General features: G+C 39.6%; 1 protein-coding gene across 5 annotated transcripts in view; it reads left to right on the top strand.

The window, feature by feature from the left end:
- KLF12 (KLF transcription factor 12) overlaps positions 1-23,887 on the top strand; it is a 417,210-nt gene that overhangs the window by 140,237 nt on the left and 253,086 nt on the right. The window contains exon 1 of one of the 5 annotated variants that reach the window (XM_053916603.1): positions 3,577-3,804. The exons of the other annotated variants lie outside the window; for them this stretch is intronic. The gene's annotated coding sequence lies outside the window, so the exon portion shown is untranslated. Of the gene's footprint in view, positions 1-3,576; positions 3,805-23,887 lie in introns of those variants that run through there. 5 annotated transcript variants of the gene reach the window in all.

Raw genomic sequence — 23,887 nt, 5'->3', positions numbered from 1 at the left:
ACAAAGAGAAATTATATTTAGACCCTGTCTTCAGCACTTCATCATCTCAGGGACAGTCAAATACCTTGCTACAGTTTGATGTCATTAGTGCCACAATATATTTAATAAAAGCTAGAGACTTGGTGCAGGCCACGGACAGCTTCACAAACGCAGTGACATTTGACCTGGGCCTTGAGTGATGGTATCGCATTGACTGGAAGAAACGGGAGCAACCATGAAAAGTTACAATCTTTTGTTTAAAAAATTTTTTTAATTGTTTTATTGTTGCTCCATTACAGTTGTCCTCATTTTCCCCCATTACTCTCCCCTGTCTTACCCACCCCCACCTCCCACCTTCAGTCCTCATCCCCACCCCCTTGTCTTTGTCCGTGGGTCCTTTATACATGCTCCTTGACTTGACCCTTCCCCTTCTTTCCCCGTTCCCCCTCCCCCCTGCCCTCTGGTCACTGTTAGTTTGTTCTTTATTTCCATGTCTCTGGTTCTATTTTGCCCTTGTTTGTTTTGTTGATTAGGTTCCACTTACAGCTTAAAAACATTTCTTAAAAAATAGAAAGTTATATATTTTTTTCCTTTGACTCGACACAAAAATGCCCTGCGAAATTTCCTCTTGGAGTTAAGGGTAAATGTGATATTTGGTGATATCCTTAAATAGGTCAGCTGGAATCTTTTAAGATTCTCATTTATGTGTCCAGATGACCTCTGCGCTTCCTCCCTGTCTGTCCTCTCCACGTCCCGCTGTTGCTCTCACTCCCTGTGTCTCCCTTGCTCATGTGCTCTTGAGCTCTCATGCTCTTCCGTGCTCACTCGTGTTCATTCTCTGGCCACTTGATTGTAGTGGGTCATGAGCGAAGCTTCAGGGCATCGTATTTAGAGTACATTATCACAGTGGTTTATGTAATGTGCACTTTACCAGAAAACTTCAAGTGATCATAAAAATGATGAGCATGTTTTAAGTGCAACCATTTCAGTTAACATTTTGATTTAATGAGAACATTATAGTATTAAATCAACATAGTAATTGATTATTAAAAGCATTTATTAAAGTACAATATCTCTGTGGTTAATTTTATGTGTCAACATCTGTACATTAGGAAAGAATAGTAACCTCTTTCCCCTCTCCTAAGCTATGTTCTCTGAGAATTAATTTCTTACTATTCTCTAAAGACACTTTTGTTTAATAAAATCATGAATAATATATTGATTCAACAATGAGTGAAATTCTTTTTCTTATACATAATTTAGTCCTTCAGTATACTTTATAGCCTAATGGAGGTCAGATTCACAAATAATCCAATTTAAGAGTCAATTGATTATTAATATTCAACATGCTTTGTTTTCCTAGAATTAGTATTGGCACTAAAATCTGTATCAGTCTGATCCTGTTACCAGACTAAAGGGGTCCGTCCACCTGCCCCTAGGCATCAAAGCCCATAAGACATGAATAGGAGCTTGCAGCATAGAAAGTAAGGGTTAATTTTCAGGAAGTGGCCCACACCTGGGGACACAGGTGAGCTAATGCTCGAAGGCCTGGCTCCCTGATGGGGATGCTTATATAGGGAAAAATCATTAATCGTGGTGATGAAGGGAGCTAGGGTCTGATCAGGGTAATGGTCTCTCTCTGGATTGGTCAGTGCTGGGAAGGAGGTAGCTGATCAGTGCATCTGGTCCTGATGGCAGCCATGCGTCACTCTGTCTGGTTTCCCTGCTTTTCTGGGTGTGGAGCTGAAATACAGCTGAGAACTAGATGTTATCTCTGGGTTGACCTAAACTGTGTCTCTTGGATTAGCAGCTCTGGGGCTTAGTTCCTAGATTATTTGATGCTGATCAGAACCTCACTGTCCTGAGGGCTCAGTGACTAAGGAAGTGGTCATGCTCAGTGACTAAGGAAGAGGGAGAAGGGGCAGGTGAGCTGGGGTGCTGGAGCAGGCCAGTTTGAATCAAAAGGAAAGAAAGGAGAAGATGTCATATTAAAGAAATCAAGTTTCTATGCACTTATAATCAGAGAAACAGGACCGTGGGGATGGTATAGAATACAGGATTTATTAAGAGAATTTGTCCTCTTTTAATCGTAGAAGCTAGTCTAAGCAAGTTGCTTGCATATATTTGATGCTAGGCTTGACATCATAGGTCAGGCAACCAGGAAGCAAGGATGAAGAAGAAGTGCGGGAGAGCAGGGAGAAACCAGAAACTATGAGGATGAACTGGGCTCCACACGGGTTCTCTCTACCTACAAGCCTCTGACCTCAGGGATGCTGGCAAGTACAGGAGCAGCTGGCGCCCTTCTGTCAGTCAGACACATCGTGGCCTGGCAATCACGTACTGACGGAGGTCCGTGGAAGCTGCAGGAACTGTGGGCCACGTCCCTGCACCAGGAGATGAACCAGCACATCAGCGACAACACACGAGAGCTCCGCTTGCATCCGGAGCCCTGCATTGACGTTCTGAGTGTGAAATGAATGGGACTGCGGCTGCACTTCTGCCTTCTGAATCTTACCAAAATGTCTCTTATCAGCGGGAAGCAATGGGCCTATGCAGGGAAAACCGTGGTGGGAAATGCAGATCAAGCTCAGCTAAGTTGTGGCAGTTCATATGTACCACTGAGTCCCACACTGCCTATTCTCTCCCTTCTCACACACAGGTCTCTTGCCCCACTCTTCCATCCACATGAGTATCATAGATCGTGTGCCTTTTCGGAGTCCTGCTTTCTTTCCTGAATCCTGCTAAGCCCTGTCTGCAGACCTGCAGCACAGCCTCAGGTCCCAGCCTTGCAGTGGAGACAAGGGCCCACACAGAGAAGGCTGCTCATGTGTTCTGGAAAACCAGCTGCCTGGATTCACTGTTTCTGAGCTCTGCTCATCTCTTGAGAAATGGTGGGATCATCTGTGGCCCTGGGTGCTTCTTGACTCCGTTATTGGTGTCAGTAGTGGCTAAGCCCATTCTGTTCCTGGATTTTGTACATCTTAATGCTGTAGACCAATGAGGCTCAGGCCAGGACCATGTGGCTGAAAGGAGCTGCAGTTGAACGCACAGGAAGGGCAGACAGTATGAGAACAAGGGTGGGTTCTGATTTTGTCCATGGTGGAAATGTGTGAGTTGTCTTGATCCAGGTAGTGCGCTTTGGAGCAAAATTATAAGTGAGAAGGAGAACGCAAGTTTATATTAAGAACATAAAGGCATAAACCCTGGCTGATGTGGCCCTGTTGGTTGGAGGTTATCTGTAGCCAAAGGGTTGCTGGTTTGATCCCCGGTTCAGGTGCATACGATCCGTGGTCTGGGCGCATGCATACCTGTGTGGGCGTGTACGGGAGGCAACCAACTGATGTTTTTTCCTTACATCAATGTTTGTCTCTCTCCCTTCCTCTCTCTCTAAAAGCAATAAAAAAAATGACCTTAGGTGAGGATAAAAGAAAAAAGTATGAATGAATAATATCAGGTACAGCAGGTTAGAGGTGAGGTAGACAGGCAGTAACTGGAGTAGAGTTAATAAGGAGGCAAGAATTAACTCAGACTGGACCCAAGAACCAGGAGGCACTAATACAGGAGGGAGGGGCAGGGTGGGTGGGTGGAGGGCAAAGGCCACCAGCGGCACTTCCAAAGTGGAAGCCTGCTGCACCAGGAGAGGTGGGGCCACAGGGCAGCTTCTCTGCAACAGGGCTGGGATGGCAAGTGGCTTCTCATCTCACATGTCTGCCCTTCCATTTTGGTGAGGTCTTCTGGAGGTCTGTGTTGAGCCCTGGTACAAGACTAGGAGATCCCGTGCAATTGGGTCACCCTGGAACAAAGATAAAGGGAGCCCTTGGACAGGTAAGTGAAGGTAGCCAGAGAGAGGGCACTAACATCTTCCTGGATTCCAGGAGAAGAAAAAGGAAAGCTTTTGAAAACAGTTTTGTTTAAATTGCCAGAATTCTATTCATAACCCCAGAAAGGATAGGACTTTAGTTTGTGATTTAGAGTAAATTCAGTAGAATGCTAATGGGATAAAGAATGAGGACAATTAGATTGCTTAAAAAAAATCAATTACTGGTAGACTCTACTAGTTTGTGTTTATACATTTATACTTTCTGTGTGTATGTGGGTGGGGGGGGATTTTTCTGGTTTATGGGTAAATGCTTGCTAGATTTTTCTGAGCTTTCATTAAATTTCTTATATAATTACTCAATTACTTTTAAACTGAATTGCAAATGCAATTAACATTTCTTAAACACCAGGATCCTATGAATTAAGACACCTCGTTATTCCCTTTGTAAGCTCAGTTTTTCTCAAGTGTTGACGACTTCTCATGGGGTTTAATGTTGCCAGACTCTGGATAGGAACGACAGAGAATGTCATCTGAAGGATTTGTATTTATGCTTGTAAACTCCTTTCCTCAACAGTGTGCCCACTTTAAAAAGAGAGTGGAGGAACCGGCGGAGTCTGGCCGCTGGGCCAGATTTCCGTGTCCATCCTGTGACAGCCTTCCTCACTTCCTCACCAAGGGGCTTGCTAAGGCTGCACAGTAGTTATCGCACAACTGCACACATCTCTTCTGTATTTTGTAACATTTATTTGTGTATCACTTCTAAAAGTTCCAGCCAGAGTAAAATGCCCCAGGAGAGAAATTAATGTGGAGGTGGTACTCGTGAAAATATCTGTGTGGGGAGAAGGGGCGAGACTGAGTGATTACAGGTAGAGCACAGCTTATTTTTAAAGCGACTTAATGATAGATTTACATTTATAATTTCTGGTTCTATACTAGGACTTAAAATGCATCTTAAATGCTTACTTATCTAGCTAGACAGTTATTGCAGCACCAACTTCTCTCTCAACTCTGCCTGTAGAGTTGGAGATGTCACGTACTCTGAGACGGGCCTGGCCTACCATTTGGCCGTGCGCTGCCCACAGCTGGCCAGCTTGGTGCAAGTGACCAAGGGGAGGCGCCAAGAGAAGAGGCTGAGAGATTTCTGTGTTCCAACTAGGGGTGAGAATGGACTCCTTGCTCCTGGTTCTAATCAATTATATAAGAGATGCTTATTTTTGGTTCTGCCAGAAACAATTTACAAGTATGTTGTTGTAACATAAGGATTTAATTACATGGAAAAGTCTCCAAAGCTTTCGAATGAGAAACGGAATCTCAATCGTACTTTGCTCTAACTGCGAAACTGAGATGCCGCAAAGGCACCAGCAGAAGCTGCTGGTAACAACAGTTCACGCTCTCCATGGTGAAATGTGCTGTCTGAGTGAGAGCGGAAGCTGAATGGGAGTAAGGGGGTTAGCTAATTGTCATCATTTTTTTTGGCTCAATTTTGTTAAGCAGTCCAGGATGCAAAGTCTGTGCTTCAAAGAGATGATGCTCTTGTTGGCATCAAGAATATCCAGCTTCTTTCTGGATACTCATGTCAAGCAGTGCGGAAAATTGCCAAGATTTATCTTAGAAATGTAGAGATTTGGAGCTGGATGGTACTATAAGAATTATCGCCTTCAACTGGATAATGTAAGTGGGAGGAAAAAGATCAATGACAACGAAGCTTGCATGCTCAAGGTTACCTAGTACATTATAGACTGGGAGGCTTCAGAGGAGGAGAGGTGTTAGGGGAATTGGGTTGTTTGCCATTCACAGATTTTAACATCCAATTTCAGCAAGTAAGATGAACTTCTGCCTATTTCTGGATTTAAAGCGAAAGGTACCAGATTTCTTTTTAATGAATATTTTCATAAATGGATGGATGGAATATGGATGAAAACAAAAGAAAGAAAATGAGAACAGATCTTTGTGTTACTTTTTCTTTCTTTGAAAAAAAGTGTAGTGATCATGTGTGACTGAAGAGAAAGAAGGAGAAGATTTTGAAAAATTGACACATGGATCACATGAAACGTGAAACACTGAAAATTTCTCTTGTTAAGGTTGACTTTTTCAGTAAGTAGTAGTGTAGGGAAAGGTCTGGTGTACAGGAGATAAATATGTGGACAATGGCAGGGGGAGGATTTTCCTAAACGGTTGCCCTGCACAGAAATGCTGACGAGAAGGCCAGCATGCTCAGGCTGCGGTTCTGTATGATGACAGAGATGAAGATGGTACTTCCCTGTACGGAGCGCATGTCCAATTACTAGTCCACGCATTTGTGAGAGCCCAGCTATTTTATGTTGAGGCATCTAGCAACATGACTTTTTAAAAAAAAATAGATAAGATACAACACTTTAGTTTAATGAATTGAATATTGTAAGGATTTCCCCTCTACCCTCTCTTCCTTATGCTTTGGTATTGCAAATTAAGTTTTGATTCTTGTGTTAAAATGATTGCTTGTGTTGTGTACTGACTCCATAGTCATTAAGCAAATCTGAGCATTTTTTTACAAAGAAAATAATTTTGAAAATTCTTATTTAATCAAAAGAATATTTTCTAGTTAAAAAGTAGGGGTAGATGCTATCTTGAAGTTATTACGTATTTCATAGATATAAGAAAATACATGTAATGAATTTTCTTATATCTATGAATTTTCTTGTATCTAAGTAGCACTAATTAATAGTTCCATTTCTTTACAGTCTTACCAACTCGTGGTGTCTGCTGACATTTAAAGTTTTCTTAGTCTGGTGTGTATTAAATAGTGTCTCCTCGGGCCTTAATTGCACTTCTCTGTCACTAATTGTTTATATGTTTACTGGTTATTTGTATTTCTACTCCCATGGAAATCCTTTTCATATCTTTTGCCTTTTTTCCTCCACATGAATGGTGGTCTTCCTACCGTCCTCCCCAATGGGGTATATATTCAGGATTGATTAAATATGTTGAAAATATTTTCTCTAAGATTATCGACTTTTGTTTTACTTTCTTTATAGTGTTGTTGAATGTGTATTTGTCATTTGGTTAGTGCTTTTTCTATCCCGTTTGTTATGATCATATTTTATGACCTACTGAATGCTGCGTGTAACATTTTCTGTAGGGTATTTGCATCCACTTTGCTAAGTGAGATTGAAATTTTCTTATAATCTGGCTGGGTTTTGGTATCAATGTTAGAATCTTCTTTCTATTCTTTGAAAGCCTGTGAATAAATAGAATAATCTATTCCTTACATATTTGAAACTAGTAAAACTATCTGAGACTAGTTTTTGCTTTGTGGGTAAAATTTAAACTTGAAATTTAACTCATTTAATGGTAATAGACTATATAGGTTTTCAGTTTCTTCTTGAGTCGGTTTGGTAAATTGTATATTTCTATAAATATCTACATTTATTGTAAGTTTTCAGATTTATTGGCATGAAGATTGTATTAGTTTTCTAGGCTGCAATCAGAAAGTACCGCAAACTTTTGGTGGCTTAAGCAGAAATTTATTTTCTTACACTGTGGAAGCTTGAAGTTCCAGATAAGGTATTTTTCTTTTCAACTGTATTTATTTATTTTTAAATAGAGGCAGAGGGAGGGAGAAAGAAGGATGTGAGGGAGAAACATTGATCGGTTGCCTCTCATATCACCCTGACCGGTTACGGCAACCTAGGCATGCGCCCTGACCATGAATTAAACCTGTGGACTTTCGTTTGTGGAATGACGTCCCGCCAACTGAGCCACAATGGTCAGGGCAGACAAGGTGTCGGCAGAGTTGATTTCTTCTGAGGACTTTTACTTTGGCTCACAGATGGCCTTCGTTTTCCCTGTGCTCTCACATAGCCCTTCTCTGTGTACCTCTGTGTTCTGATCTCTTCTTATAAAGGCACCAGTCCTGTTAGATTAGGGCCCACTCATTTTGCATGTTCCCACAGTAACTTCTTTAAGGGCTCTCGCTCTAAATACAACCACATTCTGAGGTGCTAGAGCTTCAGCATAAGAATTTGCGGGGGAAACAGTTGGGCCTATCACAAGAATGTTCACAGTTGTCCATTGATTGTATTTTTAATCTTGTTGTGTATATACTTTATCTTTTCTTCCCCTTTCTGTGGGAAATTAACAACTGTGAAAGAATGATCCAAGGAAAAGGAATAATACAAACAATTGCATAGAAGGAAAATGAAGAGCAAATCTTTAGTATTTAAACTGAATGAGGAGTTTAGGACAGGGCAGAAAGGTCTGTTTGGGGACATTTTATAAATTATTTAATACATTATATTAGGGTATGTACAGTTCAAGGTATTGGAATTAATTCCGTTAGCATACCTTGTAAAAACATTTAAAAATGTATTTATTAACCCTAAAGCTACAGTTAGCGGTTTGTAGGTATTTTTTATTTTTGATGTATTTCCCCTTGATATTATTAATTGAATAATACTCTGAGATGCTTTTGAAAATGTTTCTTTTTAAAAAGAAATATTTCAAGTTGTATTTAAGGAAATTTATTAACACTGAATTCATTCATCTGATTTCACTCATATTAAAGTAAGACTGCATGAATTATTAAATTCTTGAGTTTAGAGGAAGAAGTAGTTGAAATGATGGTAGGTATTTTTAGACATATTAAACTGTGTTTACACTTGCCAGGTCTCGGATAGTAACAAAATCTTGAGGGTGAATAAATGTGGTAAACTTTTTTACATAGAAAGTCCTGCCAACCTTTCTATGTGTTTTATTAGGATAAAGGGGCTTCTACAGTTATAAAGTGACTTTTGTATTACATACTACATATGTAGCTTTTGGACTTTTAGATTTTTAGATGAAACTACTTGATTCATTAATGAAAGAATTACATTTTTGTAATGAGCATGTAAGGATAATGTTACAATTGAAATTTCAGTTTCTAAGTTTCAAGATTTTCTTTTAATTGTTCAATAAGTTCAATACTGACTTATTGAGCAATTGGCAAATTTATAGGCTGTATAGAACTCCCTACCTGGTCCTCTGGAAGGGCAGGAAACTTGAATTGTGTTCTTCAAGTTTATCAACTATCAAGCAGCAAAAGATACAAACCAATTTAATGTTCATCAGCGAAATGTTTGCTCTTTATTCTGGTTGTTTTCTGTGGCTTTTTCATTCTGAGTGTTTTGTTTGTTTCTTTTTCTTTTTAATGTATGTCTTAGTCAACTAGATTTCATTGTCAAGGAATTTTAAGAAAATATCCTGTATCTGCATTCATAAGGTACTTTATATTTGAGCATATGAATCCGCTACTTTTAGGCTCTAAAGTAATTTAATAAAATAATGGGATCACACTTTTACCCAGAACTGGGTAGTGATTTGTTGTCAAAGAACTTCCGGAGTTGAATGTTCCTCATGCCACGTGCTAGTCTGGTTCCGCACCCACATCCATCCCCATTGTAAGTGAATTGCCCTTTCCTGCCCGAACACCTGCAGAATGGTTCTAAATCTTGAAGTTCAATGACTTAAAGATATAACTTACTTATAAGTTATATCAATATATCAAGTTATATCAATTTATAAGTTGGATGATTCTGTGTCGATTTTTTTGAACATCGTTATTTCATCTCTTCTTTCTTCACATTAGGGAAAATTTGTACTATTAATTACTTGAAATATTTTTTTAGCTGGTTTTTTTTCCTTACAAGATCAGCAGTTTTCAGCTTGTTTCATGCCCTTATTTGTGTCTATGTATTAACTGAAATTAAAAGGACTTTTTATTTACATCAGTAATTAGTGTTTAGCCATGTCTTCTCATTTTAGCCATGTCTCCTCATTCTCTTGCTATTTCTATTTTATTTATTAGTACTGAGTTGATACATTTTTGGTCTTCAGTATGCTTTGATGACTTTGCAACATTTTAAAAAAGTCTATCATCGTTTTATCATTTCATCTTCAAGCACATGTGTCCTGATAATCATTTTTTTGAAGTGCTCCTTTAATGTGAAACTTGTTTCAGGTGTGTTTTCTTTAGGAATAAGTGCTCGCTTCTCCTTTGCATGCTTGTTTCCTTCCTTTCCTATCGCTCTTCTATTCCTCCCTTATTTATTTCCCTTTTATCCTGTGATGTGTTTACCCTCTGTCCATTTCTTCTTTTCAAGTGAGCAGATACTCTGTTTGCTATGATATCTTGTTGGCTAATCTTTCTTCCCTTCTTTTATACTGCAGTTGAGACCTATCTGTTGAAATTTTTCTGTACAATGGCTCTAGTAGTACTTAGTTGTCTTTAACTTCTTTCAAAACAACTTTGTTAGATTCTATTAAGACAGCTATCATATCAACATTCATTTTTTTAAAAATATTGAAATTGGTGAATTTTCGTGCAGCTATTTTAATATTAAAGATGGAAGAAAATACGCAAATTTTCAGTGTATAATGCTCTTATTTCAAGAAAGGTAAAAATGCAACTGAATCACAGAGGTTTGCACAGTGCATGGAGAAGGTGCTGTGACTGATCAAATGCGTCAGAAATGGTTTGCAAAGTTTCTTGGTACTGTTGACATTTGGCCAAATAATTCTTTGCTGTGAGGCTCTCTTATACATTGGAAGATATTCAGCAGCCCCCCTGGCCTCTACCCAACAGCAGGAGAGAGCCGACATACTCGAAATTTCCAAATCAATAGTTATTGGTGAAAATGAAAAATGTGACTTTCATTTTATGGAAAAAACTAAATGGACTTCTTGGCCACCCCAATATTAGTTTTAGGTATGCAATGCAGTGATTAGACATGATATGACTAAGTGATCACCCCAGTAAATCTAGTGCCCGTCCGACACCATAGATAGTTATTATAATATTATTGACTGTATTCCCTGTACTGTACTTTACATCCCTGTGATTATTTATAACTGTCAATTTGTACTTCTTAATCCCATCTCCTTTTTCATGGTCCCCCAACTCCCCTCCCCTCTGGCATCCATCAGTTTGATCTCTGTAGCTATGAGTCTGTTTCTGTTCTGCTCATTCATTTACTCTGTTTTTTAGATTCCACGTAAAAGTAAAATCATATGGCATTTATCTTCTGTTTTATTTCACTCAGCAGCACAATACCCTCTAGGTCCCTGCATGTTGTTGCAGATGGCGAGATTTCATTCTTTTTTAAGACTGAGTCATATTCCATTGTATATATCACCATTTCTTTTTTATCCACTCACCTATTGTTGGACACTTAAGTTGCTTCCATATCTTGGCTATTGTAAATAATGCTGCAGTGATGTATATGTCTTTTTGATGTAGTATTTTGAATTTTATGGGATAAATACCTAGAAGCAGATTTCATTGTCAAGCAATGGAATTGCTTGTTATATAGCCTCCTTTGTCTGTCATTATATAGCCTTTGTTCAAAGTCTGTTTTGCCTGGTATAAGTGTTACTACCGCAGCTTTTTGTTTGTTTCCATTTTCATGAAATGTCTTTTTTTTATCCCTTTACCTTCAGTCTATGTGTGTCTTTCGATATAAAGTGAGTCTCTTGCAGACAGCATATGTAAGGGTCTGATTTTTTGATCAAAGTATTTAATTTATTTGCGTTTAAAGTAATTGTTGATGGATATGTAATTATTGCCACTTTAGTATTCATATTTTTATATATTTTTTTCTTCTTCTTAAAAAAGACCCCTTAACATTTCATGTAATACTGGTTTGGTGGTAATGAACTCCTTTAGCTTGTTCTTATCTGGGAAGCTATTTATCTGTCCTTCCATTTTAAATGGCAGCTTTTATGGGAAGAGTAATCTTGGTTGTAGGTTGTTGCTTTTCATGACTTTGAATATTTCTTGCCAATTCCTTCTGGCCTGCAAAGTTTCTATTGAGAAATCAGCTGACAGTCTTATGGGAGCTTTCTGATACATAACTAACTTTCTTTTGCTGCTTTTAAGATTCTCTTCTTGTCTTTAACCTTTGGCATTTTAATTATGATGTGTGTTGGTGTGGGCCTCTTTAGGTCCATCTTGTTTGGGACCCTATGCTTCTTGACTTGTATGTCTGTTTCCTTTACCAGGTTAGGGAAGTTTTTTCTTATTATTTTTTTACATAGGTTTTAAAATCCTTGCTTCCTCTCTTTTGCTTCTGACTCCTCCATGATACAAATGTTGGTATGCTTGAAGTTGTTCCAGAGGCTACTTATATTATCCTCTTTTTTTTTTTTCCCTTGGATTCTTTTTTCTTTCTGCTGTTCTAATTGGATGTTTTCTGCATCCACATCTTCCAAATCTTTGATTGGGTCTTCTACTTCATCTGCTGATTCCCTGTAAATTATTATTTATTTCAGTTAATGTATTATTCACTTTTGACTGGTCCTTTTTTATGTTTCTTATCTCTTTGATGAAGTTCTCACTAAATTTATTCAGTCTCTCTCTAAATTCACTGAGCATCCTTATATAACCAGTGTTTTGAATTCTACATCTGGTCGATTGCTTGGCTCTATCTTATTTAGTTCTTTTTCTGGAGTTTTGTTCTGTTCTTTCGTTGGGACGTGTTTCTTTGTCTCCTCATTTTGGCTGCTTCCCTGTATGTTTCTATGTATTAGGTAGAGCTGCTAAGTCTCCTGAGCTTGGTAAAGTGGCCTTATGTAGGAGGTGTCCCGTAGGGTCCAATGGTACAGCCTCCCTGATCACCCAAGCTGGGCACTCCACATGTGCCTCCTGAGTGGCTTGTACACACCCCCTGCTGTAGTTGAGCCTTGGTTGTTTTTGGCACCTCAGTGATGATCTTCCATGTTTCTTTAAGGGAACATTCACAAAGAAAAGGTACCAAGATAATGAGGGAAGTTTAATTTATTGTCAGTGTTTCTTTATCCTGCTAAATCAAAACTCACAATGTCAGAAGATGCTTAAAATCCTCATGCAATTATTGTTATCTTTAACATGAGTATGATTTTATGTACTCAATGCATATTAAGTTTCTTTCCCCCGCCCCCAAGGTAAAGCATTCCAGAATTTTAAGGTTTTCTTTGGCATTACAACTGGGCATTTCTTTCCCTGAGAGTCTTTATGTACTGTTTAGTTTGATTGATTGCATAACACCAAAAATGTGATTGATTTGGCCAGTGTTGTTCTGCAACCAGTTAATTTGTGAATGGAAAACAAACTAGTAAACAAACAAATGAGAACTTTTAAAACTTTTTTTTCCCTTTTGTGCATCTGTTCAGTTCAGGTAAAAAAAATCTATTCCCTTTTGTCATAGGATGTACTGCTACAACGAATATCACACTCTTATTGCCATTAGTACTTACTCACTGAATCTCCTGGATAATAGGTGATGACGAAACCTACCTATTCCCTGTGAATTAAGGAGTTTCCTTCTTTGGAGCCTCAGGAGAAATACTCATCATGCATTTTATAATCCAGGGCCTTAAAGTCATCCACTTCATAGTTCACAGCTTAGTAACTTTTCCTGTGTTGGAGAATGTTGTCAGGGGGTGGAACTACACTGGAAAAGGGTGATGTAGCCCAGACAAATTACATATGCATTACATCGTTGTCTAGGAACAGGGTCAATAGATTTCCCGGTCTTCTACAGTATGTTATTGAGCCTGCATTAGAGGCTGGAAGCTTATCAGACGCTCTGTCTGGCGTTTGGTCCCACCATTTTTTTCTTAAGGAAGTTCACCAATTTGGATTGCTTTATGTCTCTCCCCCAAATTATTGACCTCAGTATAAAATACCCTTACATGTGTCTGTGATTGCTTATTAAAAGTCTCTGGCAAGTGAAGCATTTAATTTAGAAGACTTACCTTCTTGATTCCTTGTTTGATTGCAACTTTTTGCTTTTTGGAATGTATTTGTATTGATATAATACACATTTTTAAAAATAGTCCAGTTTTTTTTATCCCTTGCCAAGTCTTGATAACTTTATCATTTTGTGGTATTTATGTTTATTAAATTTTTTAACACTTACAGTTGGTACAAATTTAACATTGAAAACCACTAACAGCTCTTTGGCTTTTCAAGGATGCCCTCCCACAGTTGGCATTTCCATTTTTTGCAGTTTGTGCAATTTTGTTTAAAAAAACATTCCCCACCCTCCTGCTACTTTCAACCCTTGCTTTAACCCACTAAAAATGGGTACTTTTGACAGCATCTGCACTGGGAAATGCTTTCCAAATAAAACATTTGTTAGAACACACAAATGATTTATTGGGGTACATCTAAGAGCCTAAATATTTTTTTAAGCTGCCAGTATGTGCCTTATTGGCTAATGTTTCTACAGTGTTGCCACATTTTTATAGGCTAGCAGCCAAGTTGTCGGACAGCTTGGTCCCTCCGGGAAGTGGAAGTGGGTGTGTGTGTGGAGAGCTGGTCGCCCTACAGTCTCCTGTGTGTAGCCAGTTGGCATGCGGTAGAACTGGCAGAAGTTGACCCCATCAACCTGGAAACATATAGATACAGGGAGCTTCCTCAGTTTGTCCAAAGTGGCTTGAAGAAGCCCACTCGGATCCCCTGTGACATTTTTCCAAGGAAATCAGAATTTGTAGGCCACCTTATTCAGTCAAGTGGGACATAAGGTGATTAAGACATTCGGTACAACTGAGATCTACTATGTCGTGACTGTAAAAAGATATATTATGGTTAAGCTGACTACTTGCTCAGTGCCTTATGGTTTATGAAATGTGTTGTATGTGTTTTCTGATTTGATCAGTCAATCAAAAACGTGCTTGTGAGGTAGGTCGTGTTATATCCATTTGGGGGACAGGACATCAGCCGGACGAACTGAAAGTGTTGGTGCTGTAGGCCTAAGTCCTCATCATTGGATTCCGGCGCCAGTGTTCTCTCTCACTGTGCCACCCGGCAAGTCAGGCATGGCCAGCGGGAGATGGCCTGACCTCGTGTGACGCAAAATTGATTCAAGCCTACAGGGTCCGGGACAAATAATGCCCCTTTTTTATTACAAAATCATAAGCATGTAAATCTGTAACATAACAATATCACACTCAAGCACACCATATGACATTTTCGGTGAAATGTTCAAATTAAAACGGTACATTTTTACACCCATATTATTACCCTACCAATATCTCTCAGGCAGGCGTTACTTCTGCTGGACCCTGTGTATTGAATTAAGGACCCAGAACTCTGCTTGTACCACCAGCATCAGGAGGCAGTCAGCAAGCATTTTTTGGTCCTAACTAAGCATATGGGACTTGTAAAGTTTTGCTTATACGAGACCTGAAACTGTAAACAGTCTCTACATGATGAGAACAAAACTGGGTAAGTGAAGATGCCCATTTGTACATTATCTAACAGGTAGACACGCATGTCTTCTCTGTGTGTGAGTGTACACTGCACTGAAAGGGGGAAGATGGATGGTTTCCCTGTGAGGGAGATTTTGGGAATGGTTTCTTATTAGTTAGCTGAGATCAGCGGGAAGGCTTCTGGTACACATGCGCACTGAGCATGGGCAGTAGATCTGCTCATGCAGGCAGTGTGCTGGGAACTGGGGGTAGGAGATTATTAAGACACAGTGTTCAGCCCTGAGGAGGGATTTATAATCTAGTACAGAACCCTTAACACAGTAGAGGGAATGACTTTTTCAGTTAGGTATATGCTGTGGGCAGAGCGTCCCCAAAATACAGGTGTGGCAGCCCTACCTTCTTGCAGGCGGGGCCTTTAGGAGGTAGGTCATAAGCTCATGAAGGTGGAATCTTCACAATGAGATTAGCACCTGTACAAGAAGAGAGGTGAGAGATCTCTGTCTCTCCGACCCCCCTCCATGCAAGGACACAGCAAGGGAGGAAAAGAGGAAGAGAGGCCTTAGCAGGAGCTAAACAGACCAGCACCTTGAACTTAGACTGCTCAGCCACCCAAATTGTAAGACATTTCTGTGGTTGGAAGCCACCCAGTTGATGATATTTTGTTACAGCAGCTTGAGCTAATACAATAGAGGCAGAGGAATTTTCACAGACCCATATCTGAACAAGGGCTTGAGGGATGAGTAGGAGTTCTGTCGCCAAATAAGGAGAAAGGGAATTTCTCCCAAGACAGAGTTAATGTGGGCATACCCTGATCTGTAAAATGGAATGCAAATGATTTCAGAGGTTGTACATTGTTGGGGGCACTGGAGAAGTGGTTAGAAGCTGATCTGGGGCCTGCTTGCCCGAACGCCTCTCAGATGTGGAGAATATTGTAGGGGATTGCACATGCACCCGGTCCAGTGGCTTTTAACTTTTTCTCTATTTCAGTATCTTCATGTGTTCAATTTACTATAGTCAGTATACATTATTCACAGTCATTGTCTAGGATATGCCTTAGAATCTCTGAAAAGATAGGTTTTGTATCCTAATCCTTCACCAATTTGGACTTCTATCTCTTGGCCCCTACCTCGTCTCCTGTGCACCCTCCTGCCACACACACCCATGCATGCATACTGACACACAGTGGGAGCGCTGACTCAGCAGAAGCCTGGTATTTTGAGGATTAGTATCTTCGGCTCCAATAGGGCAGGAAAAAAAATTGAGAATAGTTGCCATAAGCAATAGGAGGACTTACAATATAAATATATATGTAAATATAAATACGTTCAATAGGGAAGAACCATCAATTTATATGTTTTATAGAAATATGATTCACTGCTGATGCAAGGTAATACATTATGGAAATAGAATTCATCGCCCGTGCTAATTTAAACTGGAAGGGAAATCGTTGGCAGCTGGGAAATCAGTTAGGGGCTATTTAAGAATCAATTAGGATGTGATGATCAGAATCAAGGCTGCAGCAGGGGAGAGAGTAAACACGGGGGGCTTAGAGAGAGATTCCAGAGGTGGCATGAATACGATCAGGAAGTGAGAGGAACCAAGGGAAGTCCCAGACTTCTTATTTGGTCATAACAGTATCAACATGAGTAGAGAAAATGGAGAAGAAAGCAGGTTTCTGGAAGTATGAGGTAGGGAGAGAAGTCAGAATAGCAGGCCTCTATAAACTTTTTTGGACACTTTGCACTTACAGGAAATCTAAGTAGAGGAAATAAGGAGCAGAGATCTTAAACTCAGGAGAGAGGTAGGAGCTGGAGATGGATTCTTTGCATAGAGATGAAATTATGGAAATGAACGTGACTTGGATTTCTCAGGGAAGCTGTGTAGAAGGGGGAAGAGATGCAGACTGAGGTGCAGGCTTTTCAGGCTCCTGATGGTAATACTGAACGTATAGTAGATGGAAATCATGTGCTAGGGACTCCCGAAAAATAGGAGATGAATAAAGTCCATTCTCTTCAGGAGTTTGCAGAAATATTCTTTACATTTTGCTAAGTATTTTCACAAAATATTCCTTTAGAAAAATTTTAAGCAATTCCTTTACCTAAACAAATGCTTAGTAAGGCAAAGAAAGCCTCAAAATTAGAGTACTCATTTTGCAATCAATGTACTGATAGGCACAAGTAATGACTTACACAGATTGTGCTCTCGGGTGGCCTGACATAGAGTCGTATCAAATAATCAGTTATTTGCATTGAGAGTATTAGGTAAAATAGAGGCATACAGAAGTATTGTGACATACCACTAACAGGGTCTTATTTACCCAGAAGCCATAGATATCTGAGACCCCATCAATCACTGGGAATTGTACAGTTAAGACCTCTAAGAAGACAACTAGACATTATAAGGTATATTCACTTCACTTACACAAGAGCACGTTGCGTGCTTAAGTACATGTATTACTTTCCATGCAAGTATAGCTGGCTTATTTTAAAAATATATATAACAGGTGAGAGGCAGTAATTTGAATTAAAGAGCCAGCGAAGAAAAGGACCTTAAGAGTTTTCTAGTTGAATCTCCTCCTCTTACTTAGGCCCAGAGACATTAAGTGATTTATCTAAGGTCATTTAGGTGGAGCAGTAACTTAAGTCAACCTGTCAGTCCAGTGTCCCTTGTATTCCACCACAGGGCAGAAGGAGCCTCTATAAGAAGAACGTGACAATGTCATGAAGTAAAAGCCCGGCACGCTGTAAAGTACAGATACAAGAGCTCAGGAAGACACCCGTTTCGGGTCTTTAGCGTAGAGACACTAAAGTGGGCCCTGTGAGCCACAAGGACAAAGGACTCATGGATGGGCATGCACAACAGTGTGGTGACTGCTGGGGGGTGGCAGGGGGCGTAAGGGGACTAAATGATAATGGAGAAAATACAATAAAGATTAAATAGAAACATAAAGTGGACCCTGAAGTTGTCTATGTTCGCAGCATTGCATAGTCATTGAGGATCATAATTATTGGTTTGGGTCATCAGGTAAATGTTAACTAAAATCTCTTACCTTTTATATAAAATACATTAGGAATATTTCCATCCAAAGTGGTTAATATTTTTTCCTTTGAATTTGAAGTTAAAAGACATAAACCCTTACCCATCCGGAAGAGCAAACTCTTCGGAACACAGTATTCCAAGAATGCTCTAGTGAGTGAAGTTTACTGAGGAAAGAAAAGACATCTCTTGTGGCCTGCTCACTCTTTCTTTAAAATGCTAAGACTTAGACATTTGATACAGAAAGTAATGTATCTCAGAGTCACATGACCTTATGTAGACCTGAAGCCGTCATCACAGTTTAGAGGAAGGAGGGGCCTGTATCTGATACCTCGCTTGCAAAGTGAATGACTTAAAGCTCATTCCTGGTAGAAGGTATCAGAGCCTCAGGAAAGTGTGTGGGGTTTTTTTGTTGGTTTGTTTGTTGTTGTTTGTTTGTTTTTCACTTGACTTGGTCTTAGAACCTGGCCTCTTAAATTCACATTCTCCCATTATTCACCTCATTCTTCTGTCTTTGAACACCACTAGGTTTGAGATCTGTTATGTGACTATGTAACACAGCCTTCGCTGATTCCTTTGTCTTGGCCTTTCTGTGCTTCTCTGCACTGACTCAAACTCATCTTCTCGGTTTCGGTGTCTGGCATAACCTTATTTTAAACTGTCATTCTTAATTCAACCTGTTTGGCTGTCCACTTCTCCACCTTTAACCCCTTCACTAGACCAGGAAACTGATTCCCAAATTTAAAAAATGCATTTAATTATGTACTTGGAAAATGTTACAGTTGTGTTTGTAAGAGGTTACAAAAAAATTAGTGTTGCCCTTTCTCCAGGAAAAGAACTTGTCAGAATTGAGCTTTTTTTTTTTGTCTTTACTTGTATGTGTGTGTTATGTGCCACTGAGGTGGTGCCGACTCTTGGTGACTCTGAATGAGGGATGTCTACAATGTCCCGTCCTCAACAGCCCTGCTCAGCTCCTGTAAACTCATGTCTCTAGCTTTTACGTGGAGTCAGTCCATCTCAGATTTGATCTGCCTCTTTTCCTGCTGCCTCTATTTTCCCAGCATTGTTGTCTTCCAAAGAACCCTGCTTTCTCTTGATGTGCCCCAAACAGGACAGCTTTAAATGTTGTAATTTTTGTTTCCAGCTGTATTTCAGGCTTAATTTGCTCTAGGACCCACTTATTCATCTTTCTGGTGGTCCAGGTTGTCCGTAGAGCTCTCCCTCAACATCCTGTTTTATTCCTATCAGCCTTCTTCACTGTTCAGCGTTCACATTCCCAGTCACTGGGAACACAAGAGTGAGGATGATGTAAGCCTTGGTTTCTAATGACACATCTTTGCTATACTTGATCTTTCGTAATGAGCTTCCATTGGTGCCCTTCAACCATATCATCCTATTTATTTTGGTTACTATTTATAACACTTTTATCTATAAAACATAGATAAACATGCATAAGATTTTATAAAGGCACCATCATTTTCTTTCTCTCAGCTTTGGGATATTTAAGTGGCTGACATTAGTGAGAATTTTTATTGTGGTGGAAAAGTCAGATAGGCGTTATTTGTGCATTGCAGAATATTGACTGACGTTCCACTGTATTTCTTGAGTAAAGTGCTAACAAATTGCCGGACATATAAATTCAAGGTTATTGTGTTTCCGTGCTGGGTGCAAGGACTTAGGGTTCACTTTCTGTTGAATAGGGTGAGGGATTGTGGAGGATCAGGGGCAATGTATGGAATTGACTACTTTCTGTGTCACCGAGTGAAAATTTTATTTCATTCAGTCCTTTTGCACACGGAGCCACAAGAGGCCACAGAGGTTAGGACCACATTCAGGCCCTCCTCAAATGAGAGTTGGCTGCCTTTTCTTACAAATCCCCAAGGAAGAGAGATTGTGTGACCCCGGTTGACAGCACACTTCAGAACTTCACAATCACACTTGTAAGGAGTTCTTTCCAAAACTCATTCCTAACCCTTCCTCTTTCAGTTAGTTTCTTTTCTCGGCCTTATTTTTTTTTTAACTTTTACTGTTTTCTCCCCTTTTAGTTTATCAGAACAATTCATACTTACTATGTACTCATTAGAGAAATATCAGAAAACATGAAAAGAAGTCAGAGATAAGAAAAGTAAATCTACCATAATTTTAATTACACTCAGAACAATGCGATAACTTTCTATATGCCATTTGTATTGTGATCTTATACTTAAGAATACATAGTACAAACCTGTGTATGTCAGTGGGCATAATTCTACATCTTTTGAAATGACCCTTTGCAGTCTTTAATTTTATGGCTCCATGACAATTTATTTAACCACTATCCTATTTTTGGACATTTAGATTTGCTTCCAAGATTGAAGAATTACAAACAGTAGAGAAATGAATATTCTTTTGTACATCCTTAATTATTACCTTAGGTTAAATTCCAAGAGTTAGAATTGCTAGAGCGAAAGGCATGTGCATTTTATGGCTTTTAATATTTTTTGCCAAATTGCTCTGCAGTTTACAGCCCCACCCATTACAGTATGAGTGGCTTGCTCTTAATTAATTTACATTACAGCTACGTCAAAAGACCTTGGAAAAGACAGCTCACTGGCATGAGATGGTCGTTTCTGCGCGTGAAGAACGTGCTGTAATAAGGGGTTACATCCATCATCCTTTCCCTCTAGTGGAATTCCTCTTACCTCATGCCTTTGGTCAGAGTGACAAATTTTAATATATTTATTTTCTTTTGAAAAGAAAAGATGAATGGTGAGAAAGGGGGATAGGACTTTTGGAGTGGTGGGTAATCGTGCATGCGAATGTTCTCTGCCTTTCCTACCCTGCGGGGCATTGAATCAGCTTCTGTTACGTTTCTTTGGGGACTGTGTGCAGCAGGGTCCATAAACAGCCGTGTATATGTGAGTGCAAGATTTCTGAGCAGGTGACAACTAGTTTTCCCATTTACCCATTCTGGTCTGTGAGCTGATCGGTCTGTCTGTGTAGGAGTGTGCAGAGGTGATCAGAGGCTAGAAGCCCTGTGTAAGCTAGTGAGGAAAGTCAGACTACTGCAATTTCTAAGTTTTGTTGAAAAAATGAAGAAATCAGCCACCAAACATTAATCGTGCTGTTAAAAGATAATATTTCTTATGGGGACTTGATTAAAATATTTTCCCCTGAAGAGTCTTTCATCTGAAGTAAACATGTGAGGAATGTATTGCCTTAGGAAAATGCATTCTTAATGGCAGCAGCATTTATGTATTGAAGTCTGAAGATACTGATGGTGCTTCAATCAGTATCTAGCGCTGCTTTTTGTTGTTTTGTTTGTAAGCTAGCGGTGTTGAAGGCCCTGGATCCTAAGGCAAAGCCTTTCAGTCAATTGGTGTGGTATTAAGGCACAATGGCGCCCCCCAGATGGGTTACAGGTGTGCCTGAGGTCCTCATCTCTTGAGCCTTTGGGACCATCCGCCAGGGCCAGGCTTGTCTGACGACTCCCCTGTGCAGTGGGGCCATTACCTACTCACTCTGTTCTGTAATGGAAAGACAGTTGTAAAGCGCTGCTTATAACCCATTTTGGACTTTGGCTTCCTTGGAATATTGTACGCTAGGTCCAGATCAACATTAATGTGTCTGAGCATCCTGACTCAGCCTCCTATGGATTACTATGATACCATTAATGACTGAGATAGCCAAACGTTCCAGGGTATTCACTGGAACTAGAGTTACCTAAGATTCTCATACAGTGATTCTGAAAGTCATGGGTAGTTTTGCTATCATCAGTGCCCTCTGCCCTGGAAAATAGACATAGCTATGCTTGGTTTGCACTCCTGTGTTCTGTTAAGCTGTGTCATAAAGACTGGGAGATGCAGAGATAATCCGTCATAGACAAGAGGTGTTAAGGAGCTTGCTGTACCGTGGACCTGCTTATTAATATTTGTGTTTTCTTGCCAACTCTGTATCTGTGTATCCTTGGCTGCAGTCCATGTAGGTGAACGAAATTACTGGATACTTGGGTTTCTTCTTCAAAGTTATACCACAGCACAGGTCATTTTCTCATTGTCTAAAGTTTGGAGGAAGATTCTGAATGGTATAAAATTAGACATGAGGTATTTGTAACAATACTTTAGGAAGGATCTGTCAGCTTTTTCCAGTTAATTTCCCTGTCTGTTAGCTTCCCTGGTAATAAATGATAAAAACAGGTCCATGAGTTGAACCTCAGATGCCTTTTTTGCTGAGGTTACCCTTCATAATCACAGCGTGCTTGGGTTTCCTCCCATCTGTCGTTGGGAGGATGAAATCTTTTGCCAGTTCTCCTAGATCTTTGCACTTATCAGCCAGGGAACCAGATTTTAGCATTAGAGTTGTATATGGTTTCTTATTTTAAAAATGAATAGCTTGAAGAAATGTAAATGTAGAATGCTATTTGAGTACTTATATTTAGATAACTATATTAGCATTTGTATATTGCTTCTCCTTGACAACTCACTTTATATCAAAATATTAAAGTGTGTTCAGTCTTGTATTATAAAGTGAAAAATTTATCTGTTAGTGTTATTGCATCATAACAAGTACTAAATCATCTCAAGAGATTTCCTTATAGGGAAATCAAATTATTTTGTTGAACACATTTTTTAACTTAAAAGGATGATTGGTAGAAAGAAACGTTCTAAAAACATTGTTGAATGGCCTGTCCTGTTTGTTAGGAAAAGTAGTACATTTTACTACATAAAACTATTTTTTAATGTTCACGTAATGCATTCTAAAATTGGAATTGATTGAAAGATTAAGGTTAGTCAAGGCAGAGTTCTGTGTCTCAAAACCTGCAATTGTTTTTCCCACTAGAAATTTTTCAGGGACATGAAAATCCTACATATATACATGCAACAGATAATAACTTACATACAAACACACTCAAATGCATAAGAGGTCTGTCCAGAAAAAGTCCAGTCGTTGTTAACGTAACAAGAATGGTTTGTGCAACATTGATGTAACCTGACAGCCAAGGAGAGTGGACTGGAATGTGCATGCGTGAACAATGACGACTTCACTGCACTAGTCAGTGGGGTGGTAGATGCTGTTGGGTGAGCATGTGTACTATGTGGCTGTCACATTCAAAATGACAAGAGTACAGCAGAGAGTAGGGCAATGAACCTGCATCAAATTTTGTATTTAGCTTGACATTCCTCCGTGGAAACTATTCGGATGATTCAGAAAGCTTTTGGAGATAATGCAATGAGTGCAACGCAAATAAAAGTGTGGCACAGACACATCAAAGATGCTTGAGAATCTGTTGAAAGTGATCCACATTCTGGAAGGCCTGCAACAAGCAGAGCACCTGAGAATGTTGAACGTGTAGCAGCTGCAATCAACAAAGATCAGTGATTGACAGTGTGAGAACCAGAGGCTGATCTGAGGATTCCTAAAACTACTGTGTCTAAGATATTGACATAAGATCTTGGCATGAAACATGTCGTGGCAAATTCATTCTGTGGCTTCTGCTACCAGAGCAGAAGGAACATTGTGTTGCAGTTGCTAATGACTTGATTCAAAGCACTACCAATGAACCAGATTTCCTCAAGAAGGTCATAACTGGAAATGAATGGTGGGTCTACAGCTACGATCCAGAAATGAAGGCCCAGTCATCCCAATGGAAGTTGCCTGGTTCTTCAGGCCCAAAGAAGGCGTGGCAGAGTCGCAGCAAAATTACAACGATGCCAGCTATGTTTTTCAGTCGGGAAGGTGTTGTCCATCATGAGTACGGCCCTCCAGCCCAAATACTTAGTAAGGAATACTACCTCAATGTTCTTCATCGATTGAGAGATGGCCGCAGCTATGGGCAACTGGTGATTGGCAGCTTCATCACGGCAA

Source organism: Desmodus rotundus, chromosome 13 (assembly GCF_022682495.2).
Source record: "Desmodus rotundus isolate HL8 chromosome 13, HLdesRot8A.1, whole genome shotgun sequence".
In the NCBI taxonomy this organism is placed as follows: Eukaryota; Metazoa; Chordata; class Mammalia; order Chiroptera; family Phyllostomidae; genus Desmodus; species Desmodus rotundus.
Note: the sequence above shows the minus strand (reverse complement) of the source record. Positions and strands in the feature narration are given on the sequence as shown.